The following is a 24004-nucleotide window of genomic DNA, read 5'->3' as shown; positions in this document are numbered from 1 at the left end:
GGAGAGAGAACAGGGGAGGGGAGGGGCAGAGAGAGGGGGGGACAGAGGACTCGAACTCACAAACGGTGAGATCGTGACCTGAGCCAAAGTCGGATGCTCAACTGACTTGAGCCTCCCAGGCACCCCTCCGCAGGTCTTTTTGAGGCCTATGGGGTTTTTTCCCCCAGTTAATTCCTTTGGTTTTCTTATTTGGGTGTTTTTTTTTTTCCTGCTTAAAGTTTACCATAGAAAAGTACAGAAAATAACAGACACCAGTGTCAGAATTTATAAATGTTGAGACCTGCTCGTGTTTTGTTCCGAAGTTTTCAATTCATAGAACAGAAAAACATTGCAGATGACCCTCCCTTCTGACTCAGGGTACTCTCCGTCCCCACCTGGCAAATGCTGGCATGGATTTGGGGGCCTCTCTGCAGTCCGCATGTTCGTATTTGTGAGGCATCTAGACTCACACATGCACGCACGTGCAGGAACATGCAGAAACATGTACACGTGCACGCATGTGGAAACCGCTATCTATTTTTGAGCTTATCCACATTGATGCATACAGATCCGATTCGTTCATTTGAACTTCTCCATGAGGATTGTAGCTCACAAATATCTCACACTTTGTTTACCCTCTTCCCCCATGATTTAAGTTATGTCCAATTGTGTGCCATCACAAGCGATACCATAATGAGCATTCTTTTTCAGCCTCCCAGTGGTACCCAAGGGTATGTGCCCAGGGTGGCATTTCAGCATCTTTCCGAAATGCATTGTTTCAAATTCACACATTTTTGCTCTCCACTCCTCCAAGTGGTTGGATTCATTTACACCCCTGCCCGTGGGCGTGAAATTTCCCACTGCTCATCATTTTATCTACCCTTGGGATTATCAGACACAATTTTTGCCTAAGCTGATGGATATACAGTGATATTTCATTTTTATTAATTTGTATTTTCTCGATAATGAGTTGAGTCTCTGATTCCATATTTTCATTGGCCATTCACGGTCCCTCTTCAGTGGATTGTTCATTTTTTGATTTTGCCCACATTTCCTATAGGTTGTTTGTATTTTTCCTTATTGGTCTTTGCGTGGCTGATCCTGCATGTGGTGTATGTATGGCAAACAGCTTCTCCCTGTTGGTTGCTTTTCTTCTCAAACTGTTTTTTGAACACCACAGCGACTGCATAGCTCCCGACTGTACATCAACACGAGTTTTTCAAAGTCCATGGCACCCCCTAGGTCAGAGTCTTGCTGGGCCCTGAAGCCCCCTCACGCCCATCCAATCACTGTCCACCATCTGATCCATTAATGAGTGGATTCGGCTAATACCTTTCCTAGCACTGTAAACCCTTACTCACCAGAGGGACGTCCTCCCGGTCATGGGGTAATTATCCCCTTCATGCACCATGGCTTCTATTTCCTAATGATTTCGTTGAGGTTTTCGTATCTGTCTTCAGAAAGGAGAGTGCTCGGTGGTCTGGTGTTCTTCATTTCTTGCTGCCCATCAAGTTAAAGCATTCATGATGGACTGGCTCTGTAATAACTGGTTTCCAAATATGAGTTGATTATTAATCTTGGAAGCTGTGTTAGGGATAACAGAAAGCAGCAAAGGAACGAGGTTCAAGTGAGGGCTTCTCAGTGGTCCCCGAGGCTACAGCTAGGCATCAGGAGAGCCACGATGGGCCTCACTGGTCACCTGGGCTCTCTTCCGGCAGGGCGTAGACTCCCCTCCACTCATAACGCCCTTAACACCTCTGCCCAGTGCTGCCCGAGGGGATCTCCAGGACCATTGGCTTTAGGGGGTATCGATTAGTCAGGGTTTTCTAGAGCAACAAAACCAAAAGGATCTAAAAAGGATATATATTATATACAAAGCAAAATGTTTATTATAAGGAATGGCTCATGCAAATTTAGAGGCTGAGAAATCCCACCACCCGCCCTCTGCCGGCTGGAGACCCCGGGGCTGCTGGTATGATCCCGTCTCCTCCAAAGGCCTGAGAGCCAGGAGCCCCAAGAGCAAGACAAGACGTGAGATCTCAGCTCAAGCAGTAAGGCAGGCAGGCAGAGGGGCTAATTCCTGCTTCTTCCATGTTTTGTTCCATTCGGGCCCTGAAAAATTGCCCCCCACACACATACTCACGCTGGGGAGGGCAATCTCCTAAAGCCCACCAGTTCAGACACTAACCTCATCCGGGAACACCCTCACAGACACACTCGGAGATGGTGTTTCATCTAGACACCTCCTAGCCTAGTTAGTTTGACACATAAAATCAACCATCACTCCCACCAAAAAGTCTCGGGGGTCCCAGGCGTTTGGGACACGCTGGGTTCTATCGAGCTACACAGGCTTTTACTCTCGTGTGTGGGGCTTCTCAGAACTTCTCTTATGAGTCTCCAAGAGCGGGACAGGCAATGACACTCCTAGACCTCTTGAGGCACAGGCCTCTGCTTTCCATGGGGCACGCTGGAGGATGGTCTAGACTGGCCCGGACACCTTCTCCACACTCATCCCTCTCCAGTATCTGTGTTCTGCCTGTGCTGGCTCAGTCTCTCTGTGCAGGAGCTCTGGAGCTCTGAGCTGGGGTGGGAGCACCAATACCTGCCCAGCATACAGCCGTGTTGGGTGAGGTGGGTGTCAGAGACTCGTGCCCTGTCTGCAGTCCAGGCCTGTCCTGAAGGAACCCCACGAAGCAGAGGGCATATCCAGGTAACACTCAGGTTGGTAGCTATGTTGTCTCAGGCTCTGGGGGATGTGGCCAGGTCATAGGAAACACGGGGTTCAGGTTACAGCATTTTCCAGCTCCCATCCCCTGAGACAACATGTGTACCTAGAAAGCTAGAGCAATCCATGCCATGCCTCCGGTAAAGGCAGCTGGGAAAGACACCAAGGGATGTAGGAAAAAGCACCACCCAATTCAGAACAGAAGAGAGCTCTTAGGCAGCCCCATGCCAGCACTTAATTTCATAGAAGGGAAAACCAAGGAAACGAGTGCAAGTTGTCCACAGTTGCACAGAGAGGGCTTGGGGGACCGCCTGCCAGGTGAGGATTGTGGAGCCCCAGGCTGGGTTTCTGGTCAGCTGCACATAGGGAATAAACTGTGCCAACATCTTATTACACGGAAGGTGTTCAGCTCAGCCCAGAGCCAGCAGAGTTAGAACAAGGACATGGAGGGCAAAATAATAACATGAACTGGCTTGTTTTTTATCATTTTTATCACTTTGATCCTTTCCCATAACACTGCAGCTTGGACCTCGGGTGGCCCCAGGAGCAGGCAGACGTCCCGGGGCAGACGATGCTCCAGGGAGATATATGAGGCCTGGGGGGTGCAGGGGGCTGCCCTGACCCAAGGGCGCCCACTCCAGGTGCTAGAGAGCCTTTCCTTCCAGCCGCCCTTGTTTTTAATCCTTCCTGCATGCCAGGCCGGCTGCTGAGGGTACAGTGGGAACACCTGGAGAGCCCGTGGGTCCTGAGCTCCCTTGGGTGGCGGCAAGGGGTGTGGGGCCTACCCAGAGGGTACCAAGGGGTTGGCGTGTGATAGTAGCTACCCCCACGGGCATCCCTAGAGACCCCCCACCCCCACCCCAGGCTGGATGCAGGGCTCAGTGCACCCTCTCCCTGCAGGTGGGCAGCTTTCCGAGCTTCCTGCTCCTCTTCAGCCCGCAGAAAACCCACAGGATTCCTGAGGGCTGGTGCGCTCCATCTTCCCAGGCTGGAAAATCTCAGGAGACTCCAGGAAAAAAGCAGATCCCTTGGATCTGCCCAGAGCCAACAGTCGAGGCCAGAACAGAGCTCAGATTTCAGCCATGATAGTACCTATTTCTCTAACTCCTGGCACCAGGTTGGGCTCCTCAGGCCCACGTCATATCACGGGACGCTCACAGCTGCTTCCTGAGGTAGTTGGGGAAGACAAGTTCACCTCCTAGTTCACCAGCTTGCCTGAGGTCCCTCCACTGAATGGCTGGATTCCAAGGGCCCCCCTTTGAGCCCCCCCTCCCCCAACCACCACCCAAATCCACTCCGCTCCGGCTACTGGCTGCTCAGCAGCAACACTTTCTAGCACTTTCTCTGGGCAGACACGGCCCTCAGCACTTGACAAGCATTTCAATCCTCACAGTGAGCCTGAGAACGAGGTAGAGTTGTTCTCCCCGTTTGCCGGGTGAGTATACTAAGACCCTAGAGAGGTTGAGCCATCATCGTTAGAGTTGGGCACCAGAAGTGGGACCTTTGAGCTTCCACAGTGCTTAGGCTGTCCATGATGCTGTCTCTTTAAAACAGAGTAAACTGTGCCGCTTCTCTGCACCAGACCCCTCAGTCCCCGAGGAACAGCTGCATACACGCACGCGCGCACGTGCACACGCGCACACACACACAGGCACACGCGCACCTGCAGGGGAGCCCCGCCCCGAGCCCGCCCACAGCCGTGGGCTCCCCAGGCCTCGGGAGCTAATTACATCACAGGAAATCTCAGTGTGAGCCTCACATCATCGGAGATGTCCCCAGCGGATGGTTCGAGACAGAACACATGTGGCAGAGCCCTTGGCCAGGCCCAGCTGCAGCAGATGTCCGCTGCAGCTGGAGGGCGGCCAGGCCCCAGGCCACGTGCAGCTCGTCCAGGGCAGGCCGGCGGCCCGGGGTCTGCAGAGCAGTCGGAACACAGGCCTTCAAGCTTCTCCACTCCCCGGGCTCCGGCCTGCTGCACAAGGCTTCACACTTTGAGGCAGAGTTTCCTGCCTGCTCCACGGGGTCACCGTGACCCTTAGCGAACTGAGCCCCGGCGTGCGCCCAGCACGGAGGCACAGGGAACAGTGTTCAGGACAACAGGAAACATGATCTCCACCGTCGAGGAGCTGACAGCCTGCTGAGGGGGAGGACAGAGTCGACTAAGCCAGGACCACTCAGCGCATGTGCCAGACAGGTGAGTCTCCGCCTTTCTTGGGGGAGAGGCAGCAGCGACCAAGTCAATGAAGAAGATGCTACCCGACTGTGACAAGCAGGCTAGGTGAAGAGGACAGGGAGGGCAAACAGGACGGGAGTGCTCAGGGAGTGCCCCCTCTGGAGAAGGGTTGAGCTGAGCAGAAAAGTCAAGTGGGAAGAAAGGGGACCTGGCAGCCAGACAAGTGCAGGGGCCCCAGGTGGCAAAGGGCTAGAAGGATGAGCCAGTAGTGTGGTCCCAAGGAAGGAAGCAGCCGAAGAAGGAGCAGGGGATCTGCAGGCCATGAAGCGCCCTGGGGGCCATCACAAGGAAAACAGGATTCTACTAGCAACAGGAAGCCACTGGGGGGGGGGGGGGGAGGCAGTGAGCAAAAGCGTAGCAGGATCTGACTGTCATTTTGGAAAGCTAGCTCGGGCTGATGTGTGCGTGAATAGGGGAGGGGTACTACGGGGCCCTCAGGGGAACAGGGAGGCCGGTGAGAGGCTTCTCCTCCAGTCCAGCATTGGGATGGTGGTGACCAAGATGAGGGTGGCGGTGAGGGTGGAGAGAAGGGAGGGCTGGCCTCCAGGTGGCAGGAGCCAACATGAGCTGCTGGGCTGGCCTGGGAGGGGAGCGCTGAGACAGAAGTGGGCAGTGCCATCCAGGCAAGAGTGGGGAGGAAGCGGCTTAGGGCATGGAGTCAAGAGTGGAGAAAGAAAGGAGAGGAGGTTCAGGGATAGGATCAGAATCAGAGGACCTCAGAAAGTTCATTGGAAAAGGATTCTCTGGTTTTCAATCTCCCGCAGTGAGACGAGAGGCCAGAATTGGCCCCCAGCCTCCCATCCACTCTAACCCATCTCCTTAGAACCCCAAAGCACCTCCTAAGTTACCATGGGGTCCACGGAGCACACTTTGAGAATGCTGGAGGCGGCCAGCGGTATTGGTTTGGGATTCACCTAACTGTAACCTGTATCCAGAGAGGGAAAGGGAGTGGCCCAGAACACACAGTGAGTTCGAGGTGGGGCAAAGGCAATCCTAGGACAACAGAGACCAGCCCAGGGCTCCTCATTTATCCTCCAGAGTTGACTCCCACTGCTGAGGCCTCCCTCACCTTATACCTCACCTCAAGTCTCTCCTTCCCTCTCGGTAGTCCCTGGCTTTGTCACCAGCTCCAGCGGCTTCTCCTCCCTGCTCCTGGGTGTATTAGGTCAGAGATATGGAAGTCTGCGAGCAGTGGGGGCGGGGGGGGGGGCAGCCCTAGAAGCATGTATCAGTAGGTACGGGAGAGGCCTATGCCTTAGGAGACTCCAAACAAGTGGCCTCTTGTTCCTGGATGAGGCCCCCTGACCTGTTCACCTCCCCGCACTGAAAGCCCTCTCAGCATCTCAGCCAGGAGCCCCTGAGGGCAACTTCCCCAAGTTCAAGGCAGGCAGGGTTAATGCCAGGCTTTGCCACCCCCACAGAACTCCAGGAGGTGCTGAGCTAGCGGGCTCCTTGCAGCTGGCTGTCACGCCCGGGAGGCTCACACCGAACTGGGATCCCAGCAGGAATCCCTACGTGAGCATTTTTTTTTTAATTTTTTTTTTTCAACGTTTATTTATTTTTGGGACAGAGAGAGACAGAGCATGAACGGGGGAGGGGCAGAGAGAGAGGGAGACACAGAATCAGAAACAGGTTCCAGGCTCTGAGCCATCAGCCCAGAGCCTGACGTGGGGCTCGAACTCCCGGACCGCGAGATCGTGACCTGGCTGAAGTCGGACGCTCAACCGACTGCGCCACCCAGGCGCCCCTACGTGAGCATTTTTGAGCCCAGTGCGGGTCTGGCCTGGAGATCGTACCACCCGAGGAATTCTCAAAAGTTGAAGAGAGGGCTCTGCCTTCTTCCCCCTGGTCCTGCACCTGCCCCTGCTATGACATCACTAACGTCTACTCCTGGTCTCCTGAGCAGCCCACATCTACTTGTCTGACCAGCCTCAGCCACCGAGGGGTTGAGGGCCCCAGTTCCTGCCACCTACTGTCATCTGCTCGTGTGCATGGAGGGGAGAGGCCCAGCAGCCCCTCACTCTGGGCTTCACTGGAGCTGGGGCAGAGGCAGAAGTGGGGCACCTCCTGCTGGCCCCCCACTTCTTCCCCTGGGCCCAGGCATGGAGGTGCCTCTCAGGATGGAGACCACACTGTGGGAGCTGGCAGCGCGGGAACAGCCAGATCTCAGGTGCCTGACCCTCCCTTCTCCCTCCGGCCCACCCTACAGCTAGGGGTGCGTTGGCTTGCTGATCGGGAGATCTGTGAGGGCACTGGCACTGTCCCAGGAGACACCTCAGCCCCATCTCTGGCCACCCCGAGCTGTAAGTGCACCCTGAAGGGGAAGTTGGGGCCCAGAAACGAAAGCTCTATCCAATCAGGGCTTATCTCCTAGACTCTAGGATCCTTGCCAGGACCTGCCGGGTTGTGTTGGAAGCTTCCACCATGGTATGTGCCTTCCCACTCTAGCCTTTGGCCATCCTACCACAGCCGCGTCCCAGACCTTACCCAGGGGCCTGAGAGACACAGGCAAGAGACTTTTAACTCCCTGTGCTGAGAGAGACTCATATTGCCCCCTCCTCCTCTCACTGGCCTCTTTCCCCATCCCAGAGATTTCAAAGGTTCTACTGCTTCTGTATGAAAAGAGAGCCCAAGAAGGGACAGACGGGGTGGGCACTGGGTCTGTGAGATCCTCATTCTCCTGCCTCAGCTAAGAAATGCTCCACCCACCAATCCCTCTCCCTCCTCCTGCGTCCCCTTCCTTCTCTACCTTTCCTGGGAGGATGCTGCAAGTGTCAGGCCTGGCCCCCAGGCAGGCTCTCAGCAGCTGGGAGCTCCCATTCTGGATGACAAAAACTTGGAGTGCCCACCGAGGGGATTCCCGGCAGGAGGGATCAGCCCCGCCTCTGGCAGGTGGAATCTGGGCTGGGGGCCCACAGCATCCATGCCCCACCCCACCTGCCCAGCCAGGTCTGGCGGTGGCCCACTGGGCAGCTCCATCCTGGGAAGAAGGTGGCTGTGTTCTCCTGATCCACAAAGGCGCGTAGCCCTTTGGAGGTGATTGAGGATGGCGATGACTAATTGTGTCAGCAGTTGGTCTCAACTGGAGCCTTGTCCCGATTAAAATGGAAATGCTTCCTGTGATTTGCGGGCAGGAGCTGGAGTGGAGGGAGTGGGGACGTTTACGCAGATTTGCAGGGATCCTGCCTGAAATGGATCCGCGGAGTAAAAGCGATTTGTCTCGGCGAGTCAGGGCCTGCAGGGTGATTTAATTAAGGCCAGATCAGCCATAGTCTTTGGCTCTCCCGTTCCCGGCATCGCTGGGTGGCGGTGCTGAGCGGGCCCTCCTTCCCTCTCCTCCAGGACCAGGGAGGTCAGAACACACTCCTGGACTGTGAGGTTGCTCCCTCAGCTTGCCAGGCCCATGTTTAGGACCTTGTGCCTGGACCGCATCCCAGGCGCGGTGGGGAAGAGCAGGATGCCTACAGTGTGGCCCTGGGGAGGGTCAAACATGTACAGTCACCTCTCTAGGGCTTCCCACATGGGCACTCATCACGCCTCACAGCACAGCCAGGTCAGCAGCTGCACAGAGGGTTTGTGAAGTCACACGGCCAGTAAATGACCGAGTTGGGACCCACACCCCAGTCAGTGTGACCTGCGACACCGTGATCCAGGGCTGAGGACGCAAGACTCAGAGTGTAGTCACCTTCCAGGAATGCCTGGGTGAGGACTGAGCGAGAAGAATATTCTTTGGGCCTCAGGTGGGCCTGGCTGTGGATGCTTCGTCTTTGAGATAGGTCCTAACTGATAATGATGATTGTTAGTAATGGCATCCGCCAGTTGCCGTCCCACTCCTGGCAGAATGACACACAAAGACACGAAGGAGAGGAAAGGACACACCAAAGCCTGGGAGAGACGAAGGCAGGGCACAGTCGATGGAGCCGGTCAGGAGACCCGTGTGGGTCAGCAGGCATCTGCTCCGTGAACTGTAGTCCCGCCCGTGACAAAGGTAGTGGTCTCGCGTGACCCTCCATCCATCCCGCCTCTCAGAGCGCAGCGCAGGACCAAGCAGAGCCTGGAGCATCCCCACGCCTGCCAGGGGGGCTGCTGCCACCCCTCCTTCTCAGCGAAGGAGAGGGGAGAGGCCGGCACCCCTGGGCCTTGCCCGCCTTTGGTGTGCAGACCCAGCCACTCTGGGGCGCCGGGGGGCCAGAGGCAGAGGGCATAAGCTCTGTGCAAACATCCTGCCTTCTCCCCAGGATATTGTCTTTAATAAAAGACCATGGAAATGTCAGCTAGTCTAAACAAATAGCCAAGTTTTATGGAGGATGAGCAGCCTGCCTACAAGCGCCTCCAGGGCCTGCTTTTCAAGGTGGCCTTGGAAAATTGTGTGCCAGCAAGGAAATGTGGAATCTTGCCTGTCGGGGTGAGCATTTAGGATCGTGACAACTGAGCCCAGAAAGGCAGGGCTTGCAAGGTCCCTGGGGAGGAAGGGGCAGGTAGACCCTGGGCCTGGTGTGGGGTGACTGGCCTTTAGGGGCTAGGTTCCCATCAGACGGGGGCTCCCTCTTCAGGACCCTCAAGCAGGGCCGACCGAGGCCCTGGGGGCAATGGGGTTGGGGGTAGCTCTGACCACAGACACCTCTTGGGCCTGGCGTCCATCCCTCCCTCCTGTCCCCTCCTGTGCAGGGGTCTACTTCCTGGACCCTCATCTTCCATCTTATTCATTATGCACATGTCTGTGTTAGGGAAGGCACACCGAAGGCGGGGGAGAAGGACACCCAGAATAAAGAGGGAACTTACAACCAGCTCCTGACAAACTGGGGACTGGGCCCGGCTGGGAGCTGCAGAAGCAGCTGCTGGCTCAGCCCCCGACAACAATCAGGATGCTGAGTCCACTCAGGGTTTGCGGTGTCCCCGGGGTCCTGCTGCAAACAGCAGGCTGTGAGCGCCCACACTCCATGAAGAGCAGCTCCAGTCGTGCGCAGAGCAGGCGTGCAGGCTGATGTCACAGACGAGAAAGGCTTCCAGGGTGCTGGGCCCTGTGTGGGTTCACATGGCCCCCACAGATTGTGGCCACTTGCAGGGAGAGGCACCGAGTCAGCTCTGGCTCAGGAGAGTGAGGCCCTGAGAGTGAGCCTCAGAGGGCTAGCGGGTCACTTTTAGGGCAGCAGTGAAGGTGATCCGCATGGCCTTGGGGCCTCATTGCTGGCACCCCACCCCGCCCCGTCACTGATGAGGACGGTCAAGCCCACCCCAGGCAAGGCCACCGAGGCTGTGTGGGTGGATGAAGAGCCAGCACCGAAGCCAGTGGCGAGCTCCCCAGCCAAGGCAGGGCCTCTGGGGTGGCCATACAGGGAAAGGGGCACAGGCTTTACAGTCCTGTGGGCAAGGCTTGAATCTCAGCTCTGCCCCTGAGGGGCCAGCAGGGAGACCTTGGGCAGTAAGTCAGGGAGCCACCCAGCTTCCCCATTTCCTCATCTGTGAAGGTGGGAAATGACTTCCACCTCAGGTGCTGTGAGGAGGAGAGTGGGATGATGAGCTGGGTGCCAGGCACAGAGCAGAGCGCTCCGGAGGAACATCCCCCTCCTCGGGATCCCTCTGAAGCTGATGCCAAGGCAGGCCCTTCTCACTGTGGAGGACTCCAGCCTCGGGCCTCTGGGAGAGGGGTCCAATGTGGCAGATGATCTTTTCCCCAGAAGCCCACAAAAATAACTCTGGTCCCTCATGTTCTCCTGGAACCTGCCACTCCTCCCCCAGGAGGGGGTCTGTTTCCTCTCCTGTTGAACTCTGGGTGAGGTGGGGATTTGGCGGGGAGCGGGCCTTTGTGGCTGGCTGGCTGAATAGAATTTTGCAGAAATGACACCAAGTGAAATCAGAGACTAGGTCAGACAAGGCAATTTGTTTTCTACCCAGTTCTCTCTCTCTCTCTCTCTCTCTCTCTCTCTCTCTCTGGAGTTTCACCCTTGGTGGCCGCCATGTTTGGGAAAGCCCATGACTCCCAAGGGGCCGCACGGAGGCGGTCAGCCTGATAGCCCCAGTGCAGGTCCCAGCAGCAGCCTCCATGGCCAGACCTGGGAGCCACAAGTCTTCAGATGACTCTAGCTGTGCCAGCTGACTTCAGTAGGACAGAGACAAACTGTCCCCACCAAGCTCTGGCCAATGTGCCGTTTTGTGAACTGAATCAACATTGTCATCGAAGCCGCTAATCTGCGGGGTGATTGGGTATGTACCAAGAAATAACTCAGCATTCTGGGGCTGGGCCTTTTCTCCTGAACTCACGGAATTGGGGCCTGAGCATGGGAGGATGAGTGCCAGTGTCCCCCACTCTGCCTCTCGTCAGATGAATCTGGAAGACCCTGGTCCATGAGGCCTGTCTCAGGAGACAAGGCCCCAGCAAGCATTCTGTCCCTCCTAGCGCGAGGCCCCAGCACAAGGCTCTACTTGCAGTCTGGGTGACTTGTGCAAGAGAACCTTGTGCAAGGCAGGACTGTCATTTTTCACATGAGAAAACTGAGGCTCCAGGATCGGCGGAATCCCTTGTCTAACGCGTCCCCATTTGACCTTGAAGAGGCACACCGGGGAATGATTTAAGAGCCTCTGCTCTAGATCACCCCCATGCCAGCCATGGCCCCACATTGCTGGGGCAAAGCAGCAGCTCTCAGCCACAGGCGCCCCCATCAATCAATATTTTTAATTACTTACATGATTGACTAATAAAATTCTCCACTGACTAATTGATTTTTTGATTAAGCGAGAGCCTCTGTTTTTATTAAAAGGCTACTTAGATGAGTTTTTTTCCCCCTCACTAAAATGGGAGGTTGTATGTCTTTTGGTCATTTTGGAAGAAGAAAAATGGGAGGGGGCAAGACCAAGGGAGACCTGGAGGCCAAGAGTACAGGCCCAAACCGAGAGGCCCTGTGATAAATTAATCGACAACCGTGCTCACCATCTGCCTGGCCAGACACCCAGAGTCTCCAGCAGTGGGCTAAGTGCTGACCAGAGGGACCCTCAGACTCGGGCAAGCAGCTCTGGAAACACACTTTACCCGAGACAGGCTCAGCCAGAACTGTTTCCAGTGTTTTTTAAAGTGAGCTGGAGAGGCGCCTGGGTGGCGCAGTCGGTTAAGCGTCCGACTTCAGCCAGGTCACGATCTCGCGGTCCGTGAGTTCGAGCCCCGCGTCAGGCTCTGGGCTGATGGCTCAGAGCCTGGAGCCTGTTTCCGATTATGTGTCTCCCTCTCTCTCTGCCCCTCCCCCGTTCATGCTCTGTTTCTCTCTGTCCCAAAAATAAATAAAAGTTGAAAAAAAATTTTAAAGTGAGCTGGAAACTTCCCTTTGTATTTTAATAGAAGTATTGGTTTTTATTTTTATTTCTTTAAAAAAATTTTTTAATGTTTATTTATTTTTGAGAAAGAGAGAGAGCATCAGAGCATGGGCAGGGGAGGGGCAGAGAGAGAGGGAGACACAGAATGCGAAGTAGGCTCCAGGCTCTGAGCTGTCAACACAGAGCCGGGTGCAGAGCTTGAACCCACGAGCCATGAGATCACGACCTGAGCTGAAATCAGATGCTTCACCGACTGAGCCGCCCAGGTGCCCCAAAAGTATCGGTTTTTAAATGATAGAAGTAACTCATTCTTCCTGCACAATTTGGAAAAGACAGACAAATCTAACAAAACAACAAAGCAATAAGAGAAGTCTCTCAGCCTTGGGCTGTGGCCTGAGAGGGCAGCTGATGGGGGCACTATAGTGTGCTTTCCCAGGGGTCCAAGGCCCCGGAGAACTGTCACCATAGAAACCACTAATGTCCCTGGGCTCAGAGAAATCTGCTCAGGGCTACCACACTGGTGGGCCTCTGTTTTATTTTTTGCTTTACCACACCTTTAAAACTGTGATGTGTTTTTTTTTTTTTAATGTTTATTTATTCTTGAGAGAGAGAGAGAGAGAGAGAGAGAGCAGGGGAGGGGCAGAGAGAGAGGGAGACAGAGCATCCGAAGCAGGCTTCGCACTGTCAGCAGTGAGCCTGATGTGGGGCTCAAACTCACAGACTGTGAGATCATGACCTGAGCCACAGTCAGACGCTCAACCAACCGAGCCACCCAGGCACCCCAAAACTGTGTTTTTAAATGACTCCAGAGGAGCCTGTCCTGCTGAGGAGCCATTGTCTTATGAACACTTGTCACTGACTAGGGAAGACAAAGACAGGTCATGGTTAGAGTGAGGAAAGGTGGTTGTTTGGTGAAGAAGGGACAGGGAGTAGAGGGCAGGCCTGGGCTTTAGGGAAGGGCGCCCGCCATGGCCATGAGATGGCCCGGTCCTCAGGTTCCTCCCCTGGGGCTCAGTGCTTCTGCAGGGGTTCTCCAGGGCCTGGCCGGTCCCAGGTCTCAGTGGGTAGGCACTTCTAATGGGAAGGGAGCTACATTAGTTCAGCTCTGGGCCCCAGGCTCACCTCTGCCCGTCACATCCATAGTTACTGCCATGCTGCTCGCCCTGATCCCACTCTGACCTCATCTTTTATTAACTGCTACATTTCCAGCAACCAGAACAGTAGGCAGCACATGGGGGCTCAGTGACAATGTGACAAGTGAATGCTGAATAAACCCACCTTACCCTTGAACACTCCTTCTGAGCCAACCCTGGAGCTGTGAGATGATGACCTAGGCACCTGCCCCCTGAGGAAGGTCATGGCAGATGTGCAGAATGATGGGTGATGGCGCCCCCTCTGCCTCATGCCAGCCCTGTGCACAGAGACCACTGTAATGTCCTCATGGGCAGAGGTGGGGCCTACCACCCAGAGGTCTTGTCCACCTAACCAGTGACCAGGTCGCCTGCCCTCAGCTGGATGTGATGCCCCTAGACCCAGGCAGGGCCCAGAGACTTTCCCAAGCCAACCACCATGTCTGTGGGACCCAGAATGTCTCTGGAATACATAAAATAAAATTCACTGGGTTTTTTTTCTCATACGAAAATAACATCTGCTCAAAGAAAAAAACCAGAAAGAGGTCACTTGTCCTCCTCCCCTAAGTGCTAATGACATGGGAAGGAAAAGTGGGGACATTTCAGGGATGCAAAGGCAGAGAAGAGTGCCAGCCACTCCTCTCTGGATCTTAGAATGTCCAGGGGACACATTCACATCCAGGTGCACTGTGACCTCCGCATGGCTGGCTCCCCTCAGCGCAGTGAGTCACTCCCTCCTGGAAGTGCTTCCCTCCCTGGCCAGGGCCAGAGAAGCTGGAGCAGGTGGCCACAGTGGGATCCTAGCCCATGCAGGAGGCCCTCGAGTCTCACCTCACCTGCCACCCACCCCGAGTGCCTGGTCCCCTGGCTGGCTCCACACTCTCATCCCGATGGGTGGACTTTGGAATGTCCCAGGATGCTCAGTTCTTGGTCCTCTTCTCTGTCACACTCCTTCCTCAGTGATGTCATCCGAGCTGTGGTCTCAGTGCATCTGTGTGCTGATGCCACCCACGAAGATCACTCTGACTCTCTCAAAGACACCTCAAGGGTAACTTGAGCCAGCTCCTGACTCATCCCAAACACTCACGCCAGTCCCCCCAGGTCTCCTCCCCATTGTAGCAGGGGGCAGTCACATCCTTCCAGGTGCTCAATTCAAAGCCCCGGAAGCTAAGCGACTATGACTCTGCCATTGTCCCCCAGCCTCCCTCAGCAAACCCTCCGAACCCACCCAGGGGCCTCAGCCATGCCAGTCTGCCTAAACCACTGTAATTGCTCCTAACTGGTCCTGCACCCGCTTGGTGCCTGGCCAATGACTGTTAACACAGTGATCCTGAGAAAGCAGAGGCTGCTCTTTATCTCCTGGCTCACTAGCCTCCGTGCTTCTCACCCTCTATCCTCTAAAGGAAACCCATCATGTTCGCCATGGCCTTCAATGCCCACAGAAGCTGGTCCTTACCTCCTTGCCAGACAGGTCTCCCAAACCCTCTTCCTTCTCCCTGTGCTCCAGGCACAGTGACTTCCTGGGGCTCCTGGAGCCCATCAAGCATGTTGCTTCAGACCCCCTAGTAGGGCCCGAGACAAGGACTTGGGGCAAGTTGTTGATTTGGAAGGGGGCACCAAGAGGCAGAACTGAGAGAGAAGGAAAAAGCCAGTTGAGGGGTATGTCATCAGTGGTGGCTGGGGGCTGCTGGGACCCCCTGAGAAGCTTCCAGAATCATCCACCTGGAGGATATGCAGCTGGGGCATTGTCCATGCTCCTGCCCCACTGCATAAAGGCTGCTACAGCTTTACTTGCCCACATTATGAGTCTTCCTTAGGAAGACCCCAAGGCAGAAAAGGGAGAGACCCAGGGCATGGCTTGAGGGGGACCCCATACTGGGGGGTGGGTCTGAGCACACAGAAGTGTCTCCCATAGCTGTGAATGAAGACAGGCAAGCCAAGGGCTGTACTGGGGACACCTGAAATCTTTGCCATCTGAGTGCTGTCTTAGGGTCTGGCCCAGAATGTCCCTACTCCCTGGTGTCATGCTGCTCACTCCTATCAGATCCCTGCTTGAAGTCACCCTAGAGCCGTCCCTGAGCCCCGACTGATGGGGAAGCCCTGTTGCCGCCACTCCCCATCCTCCTGATTCTGCACTAATTGGGATATGAGAGCAGCTCTCATCACCTCCTCACATAGTTTATATTTATCAGTTTAATAACCAGCCTCCCTCACCAGAACACACACTCCCCAGAGCAAGAACCGCTCTACTCTGTTTTGTTTACCATCCCCAATGCCTAGAGCGGATCTCCACACAAGAGACACTCCATACATCCCTTTTGATGGACAAGTGAATGAGTTTCAGCAAAATGAAAAATGGATCCAGAGGAAAGATGTAGAATAAGGGAAACAGCAGTGGTCACATTTGAATGATTTGTAGGCATTTGTCATGGAGAAAAATTCAAACATACAAAGTAAACACAAGAGTACAATGAACTCCTGTGTGCCGTCACCCAGTTTCAACAGCCATCAGATACCCTTTAGCATTCTTGTATCATCTATAACTCCATCAACTCCACACTCCCCTCAATAACTATCTTATAGGTAAAATTTGCATACATTTTGGAAATAAACAAAGAGAACGCAAATGAGAAAAGCAACAGTTACTTATTCTGAACTTGCTATAGCAAAGGAGTCAACCATGGTCACCTGCATATTGGCAAAGACTCAAAGGCAGTGGAAAAAAAGAGAAGGCTTCAGGTACACCCTGCTTGGAGGCTTGTGGGCCTTGGGAAAGCTGCAGGCAGGCTAACAATCAGCTGAGCATCCTTTGTGATTGGTTAGGGGGAGCACATTTAGCTTCCTCTTGTTGGTCCTAAGTTGTAAGTGGGAACCAAAATTAGGGAAGGTGTCAGTTATTAAAGCCTTGCTATTTTGGGCCAGTTGTCATCAAGGTTATTGTTTAGCTTCTTGGATTGTCACTAGAGATAGCAATCTGGCTTCCTGCAAGACTGACTTCTAGCAGATTGGCTTTCTGGGCTGGTTATTGCAGATACGGGGTTGGTGTCCTGGGCAGGTTGTGGGTCAGAGTTCTATTTTTAAAATATCTTTTTAATGTTTATTTATTTTTGAGAGAGAGAGAGAGAGTGCACGCACACACATGCATGAGTTGGGGAGGGGAAAGAGCAAGAGGGAGGGAGACAGAGAATCTGAAGCAGGCTCTGCACTATCAGTGCAAAGCTCAGCATGGGGCTTGAACCCACGAGCTGTGAGATCATGACCTGAGCCAAAATCAAGTCAGATGCTCAACTGACTGAGCTACCAAGTGCCCCCAGAGTTCTACTTTTATATACAGTCTGACCACTGTCTATTTGTACATTCAGTTCCTCAATTGAAATATACAAATATTAGTGGTATCATTTTGATAAATGGGTATACCTATGTCACACATACTCTTGACAGGATATAAAACAAGGTTTAAGTTGTTTTTAATTGCTAAAAACTGTGAAACTTAGATGTTCAATTAATTCTGTGTAAATGAAAGGAGGTGAATGAAGGGGTAAATGAATGAATGAAATTTAAATCCTAGATCCTTGCAATATGGGAGGTTGCAAAAGAGAGAAGAGGAGAGTAGATGCACACTGTGATCCTTATTTCTTTTTTTTTTATTAGTTTGTTTTTGTTTTTGTGTGGGTGTTTGTTTAGTTTTATTTTATTTTTTTTTTTTTCTGAAATTTATTGACAAATTGGTTTCCATACAACACCCAGTGCTCATCCCATAAGGTGCCCTCCTCAATACCCATCACCCACCCTCTCCTCCCTCCCACCCCCCATCAACCCTCAGTTTGTTCTCAGTTTTTAACAGTCTCTTATGCTTTGGCTCTCTCCCATTCTAACCTCTTTTTTTTTTTTTTCCTTCCCCTCCCCCATGGGTTCCTGTTAAGTTTCTCAGGATCCACATAAGAGTGAGACCATATGGTATCTGTCTTTCTCTGTATGGCTTATTTCACTTAGCATCACACTCTCCAGTTCCATCCACGTTGCTACAAAAGGCCATATTTCATTTTTTCTCATTGCCATGTAATATTCCATTGTGTATATAAACCACAATTTCTTTATCCATTCATCAGTTGATGGACATTTAGGCTCTTTCCATAATTTGGCTATTGTTGAGAGTGCTGCTATGAACATTGGTGTACAAGTGGCCCTATGCATCAGTGCTCCTGTATCCCTTGGATAAATTCCTAGCAGTGCTATTGCTGGGTCATAGGGTAGGTCTATTTTTAATTTTCTGAGGAACCTCCACACTGCTTTCCAGAGCGGCTGCACCAATTTGCATTCCCACCAACAGTGCAAGAGGGTTCCCGTTTCTCCACATCCTCGCCAGCATCTATAGTCTCCTGATTTGTTCATTTTGGCCACTCTGACTGGCGTGAGGTGATACCTGAGTGTGGTTTTGATTTGTATTTCCCTGATAAGGAGTGACGCTGAACATCTTTTCATGTGCCTGTTGGCCATCCAGATGTCTTCTTTAGAGAAGTGTCTATTCATGTTTTCTGCCCATTTCTTCACTGGGTTATTTGTTTTTCGGGTGTGGAGTTTGGTGAGCTCTTTATAGATTTTGGATACTAGCCCTTTGTCCGATATGACATTTGCGAATATCTTTTCCCATTCCGTTGGTTGCCTTTTAGTTTTGTTGGTTGTTTCCTTTGCTGTGCAGAAGCTTTTTATCTTCATAAGGTCCCAGTAATTCACTTTTGCTTTTAATTCCCTTGCCTTTGGGGATGTGTCGAGTAAGAGATTGCTACGGCTGAGGTCAGAGAGGTCTTTTCCTGCTTTCTCCTCTAAGGTTTTGATGGTTTCCTGTCTCACATTTAGGTCCTTTATCCATTTTGAGTTTATTTTTGTGAATGGTGTGAGAAAGTGGTCTAGTTTCAACCTTCTGCATGTTGCTGTCCAGTTCTCCCAGCACCATTTGTTAAAGAGGCTGTCTTTTTTCCATTGGATGTTCTTTCCTGCTTTGTCAAAGATGAGTTGGCCATACGTTTGTGGGTCTAGTTCTGGGGTTTCTATTCTATTCCATTGGTCTATGTGTCTGTTTTTGCGCCAATACCATGCTGTCTTGATGATGACAGCTTTGTAGTAGAGGCTAAAGTCTGGGATTGTGATGCCTCCTGCTTTGGTCTTCTTCTTCAAAATTCCTTTGGCTATTCGGGGCCTTTTGTGGTTCCATATGAATTTTAGGATTGCTTGTTCTAGTTTCGAGAAGAATGCTGGTGCAATTTTGATTGGGATTGCATTGAATGTGTAGATAGCTTTGGGTAGTATTGACATCTTGACAATATTTATTTTTCCAATCCATGAGCAGGGAATGTCTTTCCATTTCTTGAAATCTTCTTCAATTTCCTTCAGAAGCTTTCTATAGTTTTCAGCATACAGATCCTTTACATCTTTGGTTAGATTTATTCCTAGGTATTTTATGCTTCTTGGTGCAATTGTGAATGGGATCAGTTTCTTTATTTGTCTTTCTGTTGCTTCATTGTTAGTGTATAAGAATGCAACTGATTTCTGTACATTGATTTTGTATCCTGCAACTTTGCTGAATTCCTGTATCAGTTCTAGCAGACTTTTGGTGGAGTCTATCGGATTTTCCATGTATAATATCATGTCATCTGCAAAAAGCGAAAGCTTGACTTCCTCTTTGCCAATTTTGATGCCTTTGATTTCCTTTTGTTGTCTGATTGCTGATGCTAGCACTTCCAGCACTATGTTAAACAGCAGCGGTGAGAGTGGGCATCCTTGTCGTGTTCCTGATCTCAGGGAAAAAGCTTTCAGTTTTTCCCCGTTGAGGATGATGTTAGCTGTGGGCTTTTCATAAATGGCTTTTATGATCTTTAAGTATGTTCCTTCTATCCCGACTTTCTCAAGGGTTTTTATTAAGAAAGGGTGCTGGATTTTGTCGAAGGCCTTTTCTGCATCGATTGACAGGATCATATGGTTCTTCTCTCTTTTTTTGTTAATGTGATGTATCACGTTGATTGATTTGCGAATGTTGAACCAGCCCTGCATCCCAGGAATGAATCCCACTTGATCATGGTGAATAATTCTTTTTATATGCCGTTGAATTCGATTTGCTAGTATCTTATTGAGAATTTTTGCATCCATATTCATCAGGGATATTGGCCTGTAGTTCTCTTTTTTTACTGGGTCTCTGTCTGGTTTAGGAATCAAAGTAATACTGGCTTCATAGAATGAGTCTGGAAGTTTTCCTTCCCTTTCTATTTCTTGGAATAGCTTGAGAAGGATAGGTATTATCTCTGCTTTAAACGTCTGGTAGAACTCCCCTGGGAAGCCATCTGGTCCTGGACTCTTATTTGTTGGGAGATTTTTGATAACCGATTCAATTTCTTCGCTGGTTATGGGTCTGTTCAAGCTTTCTATTTCCTCCTGATTGAGTTTTGGAAGCGTGTGGGTGTTCAGGAATTCGTCCATTTCTTCCAGGTTGTCCAATTTGTTGGCATATAAGTTTTCATAGTATTCCCTGATAATTGTTTGTATCTCTGAGGGATTGGTTGTAATAATTCCATTTTCATTCATGATTTTATCTATTTGGGTCATCTCCCTTTTCTTTTTGAGAAGCCTGGCTAGAGGTTTGTCAATTTTGTTTATTTTTTCAAAAAACCAACTCTTGGTTTCGTTGATCTGCTCTACAGTTTTTTTAGTTTCTATATTGTTTATTTCTGCTCTGATCTTTATTATTTCTCTTCTTCTGCTGGGTTTAGGCTGCCTTTGCTGTTCTGCTTCTAGTTCCTTTAGGTGTGCTGTTAGATTTTGTATTTGGGATTTTTCTTGTTTCTTGAGATAGGCCTGGATTGCAATGTATTTTCCTCTCAGGACTGCCTTTGCTGCGTCCCAAAGCGTTTGGATTGTTGTATTTTCATTTTCGTTTGTTTCCATATATTTTTTAATTTCTTCTCTAATTGCCTGGTTGACCCACTCATTCGTTAGTAGGGTGTTCTTTAACCTCCATGCTTTTGGAGGTTTTCCAGACTTTTTCCTGTGGTTGATTTCAAGCTTCATGGCATTGTGGTCTGAAAGTAAGCATGGTATAATTTCAATTCTTGTAAACTTATGAAGGGCTGTTTTGTGACCCAGTATATGATCTATCTTGGAGAATGTTCCATGTGCACTCGAGAAGAAAGTATATTCTGTTGCTTTGGGATGCAGAGTTCTAAATATATCTGTCAAGTCCATCTCATCCAATGTCTCATTCAGGGCCCTTGTTTCTTTATTGACCGTGTGTCTAGATGATCTATCCATTTCTGTAAGTGGTGTATTAAAGTCCCCTGCAATTACCACATTCTTATCAATAAGGTTGCTTATATTTATGAGTAATTGTTTTATATATTTGGGGGCTCCGGTATTCGGTGCATAGACATTTATAATTGTTAGCTCTTCCTGATGGATAGACCCTGTAACTATTATATAATGTCCTTCTTCATCTCTTGTTACAGCCTTTAATTTAAAGTCTAGTTTGTCTGATATAAGTATGGCTACTCCAGCTTTCTTTTGGCTTCCAGTTGCATGATAAATAGTTCTCCATCCCCTCACTCTCAATCTAAAGGTGTCCTCAGGTCTAAAATGAGTCTCTTGTAGACAGCAAATAGATGGGTCTTGTTTTTTTATCCATTCTGATACCCTATGTCTTTTGGTTGGCGCATTTAATCCATTTACATTCAGTGTTATTATAGAAAGATACGGGTTTAGAGTCATTGTGATGTCTGTATGTTTTATGCTTATAGTGATGTCTCTGGGACTTTGTCTCACAGGGTCCCCCTTAGGATCTCTTGTAGGGCTGGTTTAGTGGTGACAAATTCCTTCAGTTTTTGTTTGTTTGGGAAGACCTTTATCTCTCCTTCTATTCTAAATGACAGACTTGATGGATAAAGGATTCTCGGCTGCATATTTTTTCTGTCTAGCACCCTGAAAATCTCTTGCCAATTCTTTCTGGCCTGCCAAGTTTCAAAAGAGAGATCAGTCACGAGTCTTATAGGTCTCCCTTTATATGTCAGGGCACGTTTACCCCTTGCTGCTTTCAGAATTTTCTCTTTATCCTTGTATTTTGCCAGTTTCACTATGATATGTCGTGCAGAAGATCGATTCAAGTTACGTCTGAAGGGAGTTCTCTGTGCCTCTTGGATTTCAATGCCTTTTTCCTTCCCCAGTTCAGGGAAGTTCTCAGCTATGATTTCTTCAAGTACCCCTTCAGCACCTTTCCCTCTCTCTTCCTCCTCTGGGATACCAATTATGCGTATATTATTTCTTTTTAGTGTATCACTTAATTCTCTAATTTTCCCCTCATACTCCTGGATTTTTTTATCTCTCTTTTTCTCAGCTTCCTCTTTTTCCATAACTTTATCTTCTAGTTCACCTATTCTCTCCTCTGCCTCTTCAAGCCGAGCTGTGGTGGTTTCCATTTTGTTATGCATTTCGTTTAAAGCGTTTTTCAGCTCCTCGTGACTGTTCCTTAGTCCCTTGATCTCTGTAGCAAGAGATTCTCTGCTGTCCTGTATACTGTTTTCAAGCCCAGCGATTAATTTTATGACTATTATTCTAAATTCACTTTCTGTTATATTATTTAAATCCTTTTTGATCAGCTCATTAGCTGTTGTTATTTCCTGGAGATTCTTCTGAGGGGAATTCTTCCGCTTGGTCATTTTGGATAGTCCCTGGCGTGGTGAGGACCTGCAGGGCACTTCCCCTGTGCTGTGGTGTATACCTGGAGTTGGTGGGCGGGGCCGCAGTCAGACCTGATGTCTGCCCCCAGCCCACCGCTGGGGCCACAGTCAGACTGGTGTGTGCCTTCTCTTCCCCTCTCCTAGGGGCGGGATTCACTGTGGGGTGGTGTGGCTCGTCTGGGCTACTTGCACCCTGCCAGGCTTGTGATGCTGGGGATCTGGCGTATTAGCTGGGGTGGGTAGGCAAGGTGCTCAGGGGCAGGAGGGGCAGGCTTAGATCGCTTCTCCTTAGGTGATCCACTTCAGGAGGGGCCCTGTGGCCGCGGGAGGGAGTCAGATCCGCTGCCGGAGGTTTGGCTCCGCAGAAGCGCAGAGTTGGGTGTTTGCGCGGAGCGAGCAAGTTCCCTGGCAGGAACCGGTTCCCTTTGGGATTTCGGCTGAGGGATGGGCGGGGGAAGTGGCGCTGGCGAGCGCCTTTGTTCCCCACCAAACTGAGCTCTGTTGTCAGGGGGCTCAGCAGCTCTCCCTCCCTTTGTCCTCCAGCCTTCCCGCTTTCCGAGCAGAGCTGTTAATTTCTGACCTCCCAGACGCTAAGTCGCGCTTGCTGTCGGAACACAGTCCGCCCGGCCCCTCCGCTTTTGCAAGCCCGACTCGGGGGCTCTGCTTGGCCGGCGAGCCGCCCCTCCGCCCCGGCTCCCTCCCGCCAGTCCGTGGAGCACGCACCGCCTCGCCGCCCTTCCTACCCTCTTCCGTGGGCCTCTCGTCTGCGTTTGGCTCCGGCGACTCTGTTCTGCTAATCCTCTGGCGGTTTTCTGGGTTATTTAGGCAGGTGTAGATGGAATCTAAGTGATCAGCAGGACGTGCGGTGAGCCCAGCGTCCTCCTAAGCCGCCATCTTGCCGCAACTCCTCTGTTTGTTTAGTTTTAAATGAGAGAGAGAGAGAGAGAGAGAGAGAGAGAGAGAGAGCACAAGCAGAGGAGGGGCAGAGGGAGAGGGAGAGACAGAATCTTAAGCCGGCTCCATGATCTGTGCAGAGCCCGATGCAGGACTCAATCTCACAACTGGGAGATCATGACCTGAGCCAAAATCAAGAGTTGGACACTTAACTGACTGAACCACCCAGACACCCCTATAATCGTTATTTCTTGATAGAGGAAATACAGTGGTGATTAAACTTAGACTTGATGGAAAAATGTAAATTTAAACATTTGTATAAAAATTTAAGAGTAACTACAAGAAAAATAAAAACAGAATGGGTAGCTTTCAGTAAACACTAAAACAAAGATAACTTACTTCTATCGTTTCTTTGAATAGTTTTTGAGGTTTTACTATGTCCTGGGCACTGTTCTAGGTGTTGAAGGTACAACAACGAACAAACAGATAAAATTTCCCGCCCTCCTGGAGCTTACATCCTTATGAGAAAAATGAAAATAATCAAAATAGATAAGTCGGTCTATAGCATATTAGCCAATGATAAATGCTATGGGAATAAAACAGAAAAGGGGATGAGCAAGTGCCACAGGTGGCTTGCAGTTTCAAACAGAGTGGTCAGGAGATGGGGCAAAAACATATTCCAAATATATACTGTTTACAAGACACACACGTACACAATACATTACACAAAAGATTTAAAATACAACAATAGAAAAAAGTGTACCAGACAAATGCTACGAAAAAGGTAGATATGCCCATGTGAATTTTAGACCGAATAAAAATCAAGATGAAAAGCATTAAAAGGGACTCAGAGTGGTAATTCATATTTGTGAAAATTACAGTCTATCAGAAAAGTGTAATAGTCATAAATGTGTATGTACATAATAACTTAGCTTCACAGTCAGCTTCCTTGACTGAAAGATGTAGGGAAATTGAAATTCACAATCATAGTGGGAAATTTTAGGACATATTTTTCAGAAGT

The 24004-nt window shown here is 50.6% G+C and overlaps 1 long non-coding RNA gene across 1 annotated transcript; it reads left to right on the top strand.

Annotated features, from left to right (window-relative positions):
* Positions 1-7318: 7318 nt before the first annotated feature.
* On the top strand, positions 7319-9210 carry LOC122493540. The gene is made up of 2 exons (XR_006299915.1): positions 7319-7364; positions 7527-9210. It is a non-coding gene; the product is annotated as an uncharacterized LOC122493540 (long non-coding RNA).
* The last annotated feature ends 14794 nt before the right edge of the window (positions 9211-24004 follow it).

The sequence above is a fragment of the Prionailurus bengalensis genome, chromosome D2 (assembly GCF_016509475.1).
Source record: "Prionailurus bengalensis isolate Pbe53 chromosome D2, Fcat_Pben_1.1_paternal_pri, whole genome shotgun sequence".
NCBI lineage: Eukaryota > Metazoa > Chordata > Mammalia > Carnivora > Felidae > Prionailurus > Prionailurus bengalensis.
Note: the sequence above shows the minus strand (reverse complement) of the source record. Positions and strands in the feature narration are given on the sequence as shown.